The following is a 13,036-nucleotide window of genomic DNA, read 5'->3' as shown; positions in this document are numbered from 1 at the left end:
CTACTCTTCGTAGTAGCCATGATCCCCATGACTTAAGTACCGCAGAAGATGGATGCTGGGTATCAACTCAAGAAAAGAGGCAACAGAATTAACCATCTGATGTTCATGGACGACATCAAACTGTATGGTAAGAGCATCAAGGAAATAGATACCCTAATCCAGACTGTAAGGATTGTATCTGGGGACATCAGGATGAAGTTTGGAATAGAAAAATGCGCCTTAGTCAACATACAAAAGGGCAAAGTAACAAGGACTGAAGGGATAAAGCTACCAGATGGGAACAACATCAAACACATAGATGAGACGTGATACAAATACCTGGGAATAATGGAAGGAGGGGATATAAAACACCAAGAGATGAAGGACACGATCAGGAAAGAATATATACAGAGACTCAAGGCGATACTCAAGTCAAAACTCAACGCCGGAAATATGATAAAAGCCATAAACACATGGGCAGTGCCAGTAATCAGATACAGCGCAGGAATAGTGGAATGGACGAAGGCAGAACTTCGCAGCATAGACCAGAAAACCAGGAAACATATGACAATACACAAAGCACTACACCCAAGAGCAAATACGGACAGACTATATACATAACACGAAAGGAAGGAGGGAGGGGGCTACTAAGCATAGAGGACTGCATCAACATCGAGAACAGAGCACTGGGGCAATACATGAAGATCAGTGAAGACGAGTGGCTCAAGAGTACATGGGAAGAAGGACTGATAAAAGTAGACGAAGACCCAGAAATATACAGAGACAGGACAATGACAAACAGAACAGAGGAATGGCATAACAAACCAATGCACGGACAATACATGAGACAGACTAAAGAACTAGCCAGCGATGACACGTGGCAATAGCTACTGAGGGGAGAGCTCAAGAAGGAAACTGAAGGAATGATAACAGCGGCACAAGATCAGGCCCTAAGAACCAGATATGTCCAAAGAACGATAGATGGAAATAACATTTCTCCCATATGTAGGAAGTGCAATACGAAAAATGAAACCATAAACCACATAGCAAGCGAATGTCTGGCACTTGCACAGAACCAGTACAAAAAGAGGCATGATTCAGTAGCAAAAGCCCTCCACTGGAGCCTGTGCAAGAAACACCAGCTACCGTGCAGTAATAGGTGGTACGAACACCAACCTGAAGGAGTGATAGAAAACGATCAGGCAAAGATCCTCTGGGACTAAGGTATCAGAACAGATAGGGTGATACGTGCAAATAGACCGGACGTGACGTTGATTGACAAAATCAAGAAGAAAGTATCACTCATTGATGTTGCAATACCATGGGACACCAGAGTTGAAGAGAAAGAGAGGGAAAAAATGGATAAGTATCAAGATCTGAAAACAGAAATAAGAAGGATATGGGATATGCCAGTGGAAATTGTACCCATAATCATAGGAGCACTAGGCACGATCCCAAGATCCCTGAAAAGGAATCTAGAAAGACTAGAGGCTGAAGTAGCTGCAGGACTCATGCAGAAGAGTGTGATCCTAGAAACGGCGCACATAGTAAGAAAAGTGATGGACTCCTAAGGAGGCAGGATGCGACCCGGAACCCCACACTACAAATACCACCCAGTCGAATTAGAGGACTGTGATAGAGCAAAAAAAAAAAAAAAAATAATAATAATAATAATAATAATAATAATAATAATAATAATAATAATAATAATGATAACGTCATAGTTTTTTTAGTTTTCATAATCTGTTTTTTTCTGCCTTTAATGTCGTAGATTTTCGTTTTAAATTAGAGCTGCTTTTTTTATCTGCAATATCATGATGATTCAAAATTTTAGCAGTTTTTTTTTTTCAGGCTACGATATGGTAACTTTTTTTAACCTGAAATATCGTAAGTTTTGAGTCAAAATGTCTATTTTTCTTTTAAAAAAAAAAAGTAGGAAAATATACGATATCTAAGAAAAATCTAAACAAATTACGATATTTATGAAAAACTACATAAAAAATTGCGATACAAATTATACTAAAAAAATTACGATTTTGCGTGAAAATAATTTTTTTCCTTTTTATAAAAAAAAAACTGGAAAAATGCGATATCTAAGAAGAAATAAAATAAATTACGATAATTATGAAAAAAATTGACTAAAATTGCGATACGAAAGCTACTAGGAAATTTACGATATTCAAAAAATGTAATATATACAGTAGTAATTAGTATAGACGAATATTGATAGAAGATATGTAGTGATAATAAGTGAAGATAAATAATAATAAGAGAATATCTAATAATATATAGGTGAATAATAAAGAAAATATATTCAGTAATAATATCAGTAAATAATATAGAAATATATTCAGAAATAATAACATCAATAAATAAGAAGGAATACTAAGAATCATATCAGTAATGAATAATAAAGATATACTCAGTAATAATGTCAGTAAATAGAATTATATATCCAGTATTAATATGAATAAATAATAATAAACATATATTCAGTAATAATATCAATAAATAATAAAAATAGTACTCAGCAATAACATCATTAAATAATAATAAAAAACGTTATTCAGTGATAATATCACTAAATAATAGAAAAATATATTCAGTAATATGAATAAATAATGATAAAAATATATATTCAGTAATATCAATAACTAATAAAAAAAAACTCAATAATGATATTACGGATACATAATATTGAAGAATATATTCAGTAAAAATATTACATACAAATAATAATAATAATCAAAATTATATTTAGTAATTTTATCAATAAAGACCCGTCCCACATGAATGGAGCATCGTAGCAAGAGCATAGTAGTAGTATAGTAATAGTATTATTATGAATGAAAACTAGGCATCCTTTAATATCCCATTCAGAAAAAAAGAAAAAAACCTAATATTTGGGTCGATCAATTTCATATCGGTTTACCATTAAGGGAGTGGAAGGCCCGTAGAGTTTGTTTTTTCCACCTCCTTCGGGCTTGACACGCCTCGGCCATTAAATCCTTAAAAAATCTCTTTTGGAGTTTTTTTGTGTTGGGTATTTTAGTTAAGTTTAGTGGGGGGTTTTTTTGGGGAAGGGGAGGTGGTGGGGTTGGGTTGGGGTGGGGGGGGGGTGGTGTGGGACGCGGGGTGGTGGTGATTCGTGGTCTTGCAAAAGGGTTGGGTTGGGTTTGTTTGGGGTTGAAGTGGGGCATGGCTGAAAAAAAGGGTTGGATTTTATATATAATACTTATATATAGTATAGAGAAGATAGAGATAGTTAGAGATATATATATATTAAATGTAAATATATATTACTAGATGAGTATATATTAATTATATATAGATAGGTGTACTATATATATATATTGATAGACTAGTATAGATATATACTATGATATAGATAGATTATGGTATAGATTTGGATGTTTATTTGGTATACAGAGTTATCAAATCTATATACACATTAGATAATATGGTGATATAGGTGTATATATGATATAATAATATATCTATATCTATATTAATATATAATATAATAGTAAATCAATGAAAATATATTAAATTAAATAAATCCAAACCCTTATATGTAGATTTATTATTACGATAGTAAATTAAGTTATATAGCTATTTATATTATAGTATAATATGTATATATATATATACATATCTATGGATTTGATATACATATAGTTAATATACTATATATTATATATATATAATTATGTATATATATATATTACATATATATGGATTTATATTTGATTAAATTATTTATTTACATGTTATATATATATATATATATATATATAATATATATATATTATATACTCTCAAATAAAAATCGACACACACACAGACGCAGAAAAAATCAACACAGGAAACCAAACTCAAAGAAACAAGGGCAACAACCCAGCAACAAACTAAAAAAAAAATCCTATCCTTTAAAAAAAAAATGAAAAAAAAAAAAAACAAAAAAAACCAAAAACATTCTCCTACAACTTCCCAAGTTTTAAGAGGCCGAATTTGCCTAAGCTCACGATCGACATAAGTAAGTTATAGCTTCATCGGATCTCACTCAAGGGCGGCATTTGTTTTTATAGCTCTCCTTCTCTCTCCTCTCTCTCTACTCCTCTCTCTCTCTCTAGGGGAGGTGGGGAGGTTCAATTGCCAACGAGGTTAGGGACGGTAGAAAAGTAGAGGTAAGATGTAAAAAAAGGCGATATACAGGGAGTATATTTATATCTAAAATATATAGCCTAACCTTGTCGGAAACGTACTTTCCAAGACTTATCAAACAGATGGAGAACACCGGACCCGTACCCAAACCCCCCCTCATCCCCAGCCCCCTCCCCCCCCCCCCCCCCTCCCCCCCCCCCCCCCCCCCTCAAATGACAATCACCTACAGGGAAACAGAAGAAACAAAAACAAAACATAAAAAAAAGCCGATAAAAACTTGTAATGGAAAACATTCCATGAATACATAATGTCCATTTGCAAGCAGTGGAAATTGGGTAACCAATTTAAATTGCAACTTCGAAAATACAGAGAAAGAAATGGTTCTATTTTTTTTATTTTTTGTTTTTCAGTTTCTGGCTTTGTTTGGGGAATGCATTGCAGCTGTTGGTTAAATAAAGGGGGGAGTGAGATGAGAGAATGAGGAGGAGAGAGATATGATAGAGAGAGAGAGAGAGAAGCCAAGCCGAGAAAAGGAGAAGCAATTGGTATCAGTTTTCGTAATTAAATTGGAATTGCCTCGTTAATGAAAATAATTATTAAATTTTTATATGTATAATTATTATATTATTATATATATTATATATATATATATGTAATATATATATAATATATAATATATGAACCTTGAAACACCACCAAAAGATCCCCCTTTTCAAAAAGATCTCTTGAGAAACATCACTAAAAACTCTCCCCGGCGCGAAAGTTCGGCAGAAAATAAAGGTGAGAAAGAGAAAGAGATAATAAATATGGGGCATAACAATGAAGAGAATGGGAAACGATAACATTAGGAAGATAAGACGGTCGCGGAGAGAGAGAGAGAGAGAGAATGAGAAAGAGAGAGACTGAGAAAGATGGAGGAACGAACTGTGAAGAATGAAAATGGAATGACCTGAAATGAGGAAATACGAGATGAGAAGAAAAAGAAGAAGAAGTAGAAGAAGAAGAAGAAGAAGAAGTATGAGGAAAAGAAGAGAGAAGAGAGAAGTTCCATGTACTCCTTCCAGGGCCATATTCCAGCCCCTTAAGACCGCCACCTCTTCCAGCCGTCACACCTTATGCATTTAAATAGGGTATTAATTCCATATGAAGGTGTCGTCGACTCTTCTTTTGCTATCTAAAAGGGTTATTGTCGTGCGCGCAAGCACGCTAGCCCGCGCACTAGTGACTGCTCTTTTGCCTGCCAGGCCTCCTGCGTGCTTGCGTGCCCGTCCGCCTGCTCACGCGCCCACACGGGCGCAGTAACGTACGCGGAATTGAGAGAGAACTCGCAAGCACTCTGTTGTGGCCGCTGAAGGGATGTGTCTTTGTTCACGAATGGACAGCTTATCTGAAGTTATCCAAGCGTGTTTTAAGTTTAATACCCTTGTATATGTGTGTATGTTGTGTATACATGTATACACACTCACGTACACATGCATACACACGTGCAGAAGGCGATAAAACCCGTACGAGACGCGTATTTCAAACCGCGACTGAGCTTAACGACGGAAAAATATACACGCGTGAAATTTTTTTTATGTTGGGGTATTATAATCTAGTCCCCTGACTCCAAATTAGGGTCTTTAGCCATGTCTGCACCCCTTGGGTGAGAGGTGGGGGAGGGGGGGGAGAGGTCCTTGGATCCCTTACCCCCCCCTCCCCCTACCCGAAATTCTCTGAGGAATTCTCCAGAAACAGAAGAAAATAATAAAAATGCTAAGTACCAAATTCTTTCAGTAATTGGGCCGTTGAGGAGTTGACCTTACGATCCTCCAAACTCTCTCTCTCTCTCTTCTCTTCTCTCTCCTCTCTCCTCTCCTCCTCTCCTCGCTCCTCTTGGTCTCTTCCCTCATAATTCATCTATTTTGAATGTTAAAATCTCATATTTTTCCAGATTCTAAATCATATTTCCCGAGGTGTTAAGGAGCCTCAAATAAGTCTATGACACCCAAAGGGAACACAGAAGACTGTAGGTAGGGAGTTCCGGAGGCTGGTAACGTAGGATCCCTAAATTGGAGCAAGGATACTCCATGTCTGACTCTCCTTTGGGTGGGTAAAGGATTTCCATAAAGGACTTCCTTGAGATACCGAGAGAGAGAGAGAGACGGGAGCGGAGAGGACGAGATTGAAGATGAGAGAGGTAGAGAGAGAGAGAGAGAGAAGCAATCATTAAATTTTACGAATTCTGAAATATAAAGAAAACAAAATAGTTTGCTTGGTGTGTTGTGATGAGAGTAGAGAGAGAGAGGAGGAGAGGACTGAGAGAGAGAAGAGATGGAGAGATGAGGGTGAGGGGAGAAGAATCGATCCATAATACCACCTCTTGTTCAAGATGCGAAGAAAAATGTCGGGTCTTCATTGATTGTCCATTGAAATTCCAGAGACAGAGAGAGAGAGAGGTGGGGGTGTCTTCATGATTTCCCGAAATTCCAGAGAGAGAGAGAGAGAGAGAGAGTCGTCGCATACTACCACATCTTCCAGAGAGAGAGAGATTCACTTCATGATTTTCCTAAATTCCAGAGAGAAAGAAAAAGAGAGAGAGAGAGAGAGAGAGAGAGAGAGAGAGAGGAAGTCCTCTCTCAAAGGGGCAGAGAACCGTGGAATTCCTTCTTCCGATTCCCCAGCGACTCGCAAGAAACTCTGGGATTTATACTTCCCTCAGGGGAACTGATAGGAGAAATGGGGATGGGTTGTTCTAACTCGGTTAACCTCTATTTGCAAGTTTGGCGGGAAATAATTGATTATTTGAAGGAATTAGAGGAAATAATTTATTATCAATGAAATAATGAATTATTTGCAGGGAATAATTGATCTTCGTCAGTTGTGTGCAGGAAATAATTTACTATTTGAAGGAATTAGAGGAAATAATCGATTACTTCAATGAAATAATGAATTATATGCAGGGAATAATTGATCTCCTCAGTTTTATGCAGGAAATAATTTACTATTTGAAGGAATTAGAGGAAATAATTGATTACTTCAATGAAATAATGAATTATATGCAGGGAATAATTGATCTTCCTCAGTTTTGTGCAGGAAATAATTGATTATTTGAAGGAATTAGAGGAAATCATTGATTACTTCAATGAAATAATGAATTATAAGCAGGGAATAATTTATCTTCTTCAGTTTTTTGCAGGAAATAATTTACTATTTGAAGGAAATTAATAGCGGAAAATAATTGGATTACAGTTCAATGAAAAATAATGAAATTATATGCAGGGTGGGAAATCAATTTATCTTCTTCAGTTTTGGGTAGGAAATAATTGATTATTTGAAGGAATTTGAGGAAATAATTGATTACTTCAATGAAATAATGAATTATATGCAGGGAATAATTGATCTTCCTCAGTTTTGTGCAGGAAATAATTCATTATTTGAAGGAATTTGAGGAAATAATTTATTATCAATGAAATAATGAATTATTTGCAGGGAATAATTGATCTTCCTCAGTTTTGTGCAGGAAATAATTGCTTATTTAAAGTAATTGGAGGAAATAATTGATTATTTGAAGTAATTGGAGGAAATCATTTATTTTTTCAATGAAACAGCGAATTATTTGCTGGGAATAATAGATATTCTTCAGTTTTTTGCAGGAAATTATTTATTGTTTAAAGTTATTGGGGAAAATTATTATTATTCAATAAAATAATGATATTATTTGCAGGGAATAATTGATCTTCAGTTTTTTGCAGGAAATTATTTATTATTTAAAGTAATTGGGGAAAATAATTTATTATTTCAATGAAATAATGAATTATTTGCAGGGAATAATTAATCTTCTTCAGTTTTTTGGCAGGAAATAATTGACTACTTAAAGTTACTTGTGGAAAAAATTGATTATTTCTAGTAATTGGAGGAAATAATTAATTATTTTCATGAAATACGGAATTATTTTCAGGGATTAATTCATCATCTTTAGTTTTTGCAGGGAATAACTGATAATTTCCTGAAAAAAATATTTTTGAATGTTTATGCAAGAAAAATGATTATATGCGGAACACTATTGATTAGTTTTCAGGTAAATAATCTATTTGTTTGCAGGAAAAAAAAACAAATTAATTTTTTTTCCAAGGAAATTATATATATATTATTATTATATATATATATATAATATATAATATTGTATAGAACAGTTGATATATATAGGTATATAAATACTATAATAATATATATAATATTACCTATTATATATATATATATATATACATATATATATATATAATATATTATAATAATATCTATATATATATATATTATTTATACATACATATATAATATATATATAATATATCTATATACGTATATATTTATAATACATATATATATATATTTAAATAATTATAATATATATATATAATAATATATAATATATATTATATATAGTGTATTTATATTATATATTCTTGAAAATAATAATTCATTTCCTGCAAAACAAATCGATTATTTGCATGAAAATAATAAGCAATAATGTTCCGCAATATAATAATTTTTCGTTTGCCATAAACCATTCAAATATATATATATATATATATATATTATATATATATATATATTATCTATATATCTATATAAACTCCTATTTCGCGAATCCTGGTTGGGCGTTGGGGGTGGGTGGGGGGGGGGAGGAGTAAGTCCCCCTCCCCCCAAATCTGTTTGTGCATTAACCCACCCTTATGTTGGGCAAAGATCATCGCTGGGCCGGACATTGTTCTGCCTCATGAAACCCATGGAAATATTATTACTGGCGACTGGGGGCCGGGGGGAGGGGAGGGTGAGGTGAGAGAGAAAAAGAGGAAAAAGAGAGTAGAGAGGAGGTGAGAGAGAGAGAGAGGTTTTGATTTCATGACTTAAATTCCATAAGGAGAGAGAGAAGAGAGAGAGCCTTTAAATTACATTCCGGATTATTTTAAAAATACCAACAGAGAGATGAGAGAGAGAGACAGATAGGAACTCCGTCTTCAGAACACATCGGAGCACGTTGCAAATTCTTTGCATGATAACAAAAGGGACAATATATTTCTCTCCCCGATAGGAACGTATCTCCGGTGAGGGTTTCAAAATCCTTCGAGGTCCTGTCCAAGGATTTTAAGGAAGGAAGGATTTCTGGGATACCGTCATTTCCTACCTTTTTTTCGTTTCCTTTCTTCCCACTTGACTTTTTTCTTTCCTTTTGTTCCCGAAGGAAATTAGAAATATAGTTTTTGTAAGGTATAATATATATATAAATATATGATATATAATATATATATATTATGTACCTTATATATATATATTATATATATATGTGTGTGTGTGTGTGTATATATGTATATATATATATATATATATGTATATATATATATATATATATATATATATAAATATATGATATATATATATATATATAGATATATATATATATATATATATATATATATAGCAAAGTTAAACACTTTGCTATATATATATATAATATATATATAGCAAAGTTAAACTTTGCTGATATATATATATATATATATATATATAGATATATATATATATATAAATATATATATATATATATATATATATATATATATATAGCAAAGTTAAACTTTGTTTAACTTTGTTCTAATATGTTGTAGGAACAAGCCCACTAAAATTTGGACAAAATTTAAAGTTTTTTTATTTAAGTTTTCGGAGAGTACATTCTCTCCCTCTTTCAAAAAGAGAAATAAAAGTTACATAAACTGAAAACAACGGTCAAGGTAAAAGAAATAACATACAAGCATATGGTTGTATCAGAATAACTGCCCTACGGTGGTTTGCCAATCTTGTTTAGCAACTTAGCTACACTAACTACATGCTTTGTCATAATTGCATTACAGAAAAGGTCCAGTTTAAAATTACTCTTATATATACTCATAGCGTCAACATTTTGGATTAAAATATATTCTAAAAGTTTTCTTTTTTCAGTGTTTTTAACAACCTTAATGTTTTTCGTTTTGTCTAGGTTAACCATATGATTTTTACTTATTCTATGTTGAAACAGGGCGTTGTTTTCATCACCTTTCCTTAATGAGTCACGATGTTGTCTTTTTCTTCTGTCAAAATCAAACGTTTCACCTATATATGTTTTATTACACTCTTGACAGGGAATTTCGTAAATGCATCCTTGTGTTTTGTCTACATTTTTTGTTAAGTACTTTTTAACAGTGTTTGTATTCTTATATACTGGGACAATGTTGCAAAATTTCAAATATTCGTTTAAAAGTCCAGGGTTTGCTTTGTGTGTGGAAGACTAAAACACTATTATTATTACCTAGGAAGCTCCTTTTCTCCCTTGCCACATAATATATTCTACGTGCCTTAAAATGCGCCCTTTGAATACAATTTGTATTGTAACCAAGGGCAGTGAAAACATTTTTTATATGATTGATTTCAGTATCTAAAAATTCAACATCACAAAGTTTATACGCTCTCAAGAATATATTAGAAATAACACCTATTTTGACATCGTCTGAATGGAAAGAAAAAAGCATGGATATATGACTCTGCATGGGTCGGTTTTCTATACACTGCATATTTAATCCTATTATCTTCTGAACGACATCATAAAGTGTCTAAGAAAGGTAATCTGTTATTATTCTCCTTTTCTACTTTAAATTTTGATATACTGGTGTAAATTATTCAGTTGAGCTAGTAAATCTTCAACATTAATAAAATCTGGAATCAAAGCAAAAATATCTTCAACATAGCGAAACCAAACAATTGGAAAGTTAAAAATGGTGCGTAAAACTTCAGTTTCAAAACATTCCATAAACAAATTTGCTAAAACGGGTGATAACGGCGAACCCATGGGCAAGCCGAAAATCTGAGTAAAATTTACTATTACATCCAAAGTGACACTGTTCAATACAAATATTTATCAGATCAATAAATACACTTTTGCGTTCTAAAAACCGCATGCATTCATCTACAGGTACTTTGGTGAAAAGGGACTCCACGTCAAAACTAACCATCCTCTTTCCTTCTAACGACAGGTGTCGAGTCTTTTCAATAAAATCTGTAGTGTCCTTTAAGTGAGAGTTTGATATAGTACCCAAACACTTTGATAAATGCTTAGCTAACCAACTAGCCAGATTGTAGGTTACTGAATTTTTTTCAACATTTTAGTGGGCTTCCTACAATATATATTATATATATATATATTATTATATATATATATATATATATATATATATATATATATATATATATATATATACAGGGTGTTTCGAAATTACAGCCGCCCTCCCCCTCCACAGAACAAATGGATAGTTATGAAGTTTTCTGCTATAGCCTATCTCCAAGTACATTATCTTAAGTTTCTATTAAGCTATTTTTCATTTTACATTTCTCGTATTTTCAGACTGAGTAATGGAGTTAGATACTGCCTTGGCTAACGACTCAGAGGAAATCAGATGGATTGACCGAATCCGGGCTATAACCTTCAGAGAGGCCAGGGATGTTGGTGCATCCTTCATTTCACGTTCCTGGATAGATTAATACATTAAAAGAGATGAATCCTTTGTTAAAATAAACTGGAACAAAAGTCCATATGACTGTCATCGAAAAAAAGAGTGAGAATCTTGGAAGGGCTGAAGTCCTTTCTCAAGAAAGTCTTTATGTAAATTGGAGGTTGAACTAGAAACAAAATGGGGAAAGAAGAGAAGTTATAGTGTTGTATATCGTGAGTTGGAAAAATCTGGTATCAAGCCATTTTATGTCATCAGCAAGCCCAACATCACTCAGCAACAAGAGAAGACCGGGCATGGTTTTGTGGTTCATTTCTTAAAGATTGGGATGAAGCTAACTTTCTCCATGTTGCCGCATTAGATGAATTCTTCATTTACACAGTCAGGAAGCCAAATCATAAAAATGACATCATTTGGGCTGCAAAGTTGGATGATATCAGCAATAACATGCGCTATCGCCAAGTTGTGAAATTTCCTGAATGTTTGAGAATTTTTCTCTGTTTCACAGCCAAATGGTTAATGTGGATCATCAAAGAAAAAGGACAGTCATGGAAAAGCTAATACTTCAGAGAAACTGTGCTTACTGGCGGAGTATTTCCTTTCCTCAAAGATCCTGAAAATGTGCTATCTGTTGAAGAAGTCACATTTTTGCATGATAAGGCACCGTGTTTCAAGGCTCTTCTGACACAGGAGCTGCTTCAAAACAGTGGTATCAATTTCTTCTTGTCAAGTGAATTTATAAGTAGCTCTCCTGACCAATGTGTGTGAAAACATAAGTAGTATCGTAAAGGATCGTGTTGAAGCGCACACAGTGAACTACGTATGTGGTATACGGTACCAAGCCTCGACGACCTGCAAAGAGAGGTGACCGAAGTGCTCAGGGAAGTGGAGTTTGAGTCTCAGCTTTTTTGCGATTTACTGAAATCATACCCCCAAGAATGCAGGCTGTGGCACAGGCAGATGGAGGCCACACAAAACATTAAATACTCAGAGAGAAACTTAAATAAGTAACTGTTCTGAATTACTTTTGTTTTTGTCCGTATCAATTTTAGTTTATGCTGAAGAGGGGGGGGGGGCCTCTAATTTCGAAACACACCTTGTGTGTGTGTATTATATATTATATATATATAATATATATAATATATATATATATATAATATATATATAATAAAAGGAGCCCATAAAAACACCAAAATATAGAGAAAAGTACTATATTTCAGAGACTGCTGTCTCCCTCTTCAGGTAGATGAATGAGAAAAGTTTACAGAGAAGGTGGTATTTATACCAAGAGGTCCATCCACAGGTAAGCCAATTTGTAGGTCACCCCCGCTGATAATCTTCCTTTAATCTTCTTAAGCGTTGGTTGAATGAAA

The sequence above is a fragment of the Macrobrachium nipponense genome, chromosome 25 (genome assembly GCF_015104395.2).
Source record: "Macrobrachium nipponense isolate FS-2020 chromosome 25, ASM1510439v2, whole genome shotgun sequence".
In the NCBI taxonomy this organism is placed as follows: Eukaryota; Metazoa; Arthropoda; class Malacostraca; order Decapoda; family Palaemonidae; genus Macrobrachium; species Macrobrachium nipponense.
This window is presented reverse-complemented; position numbering follows the sequence as displayed.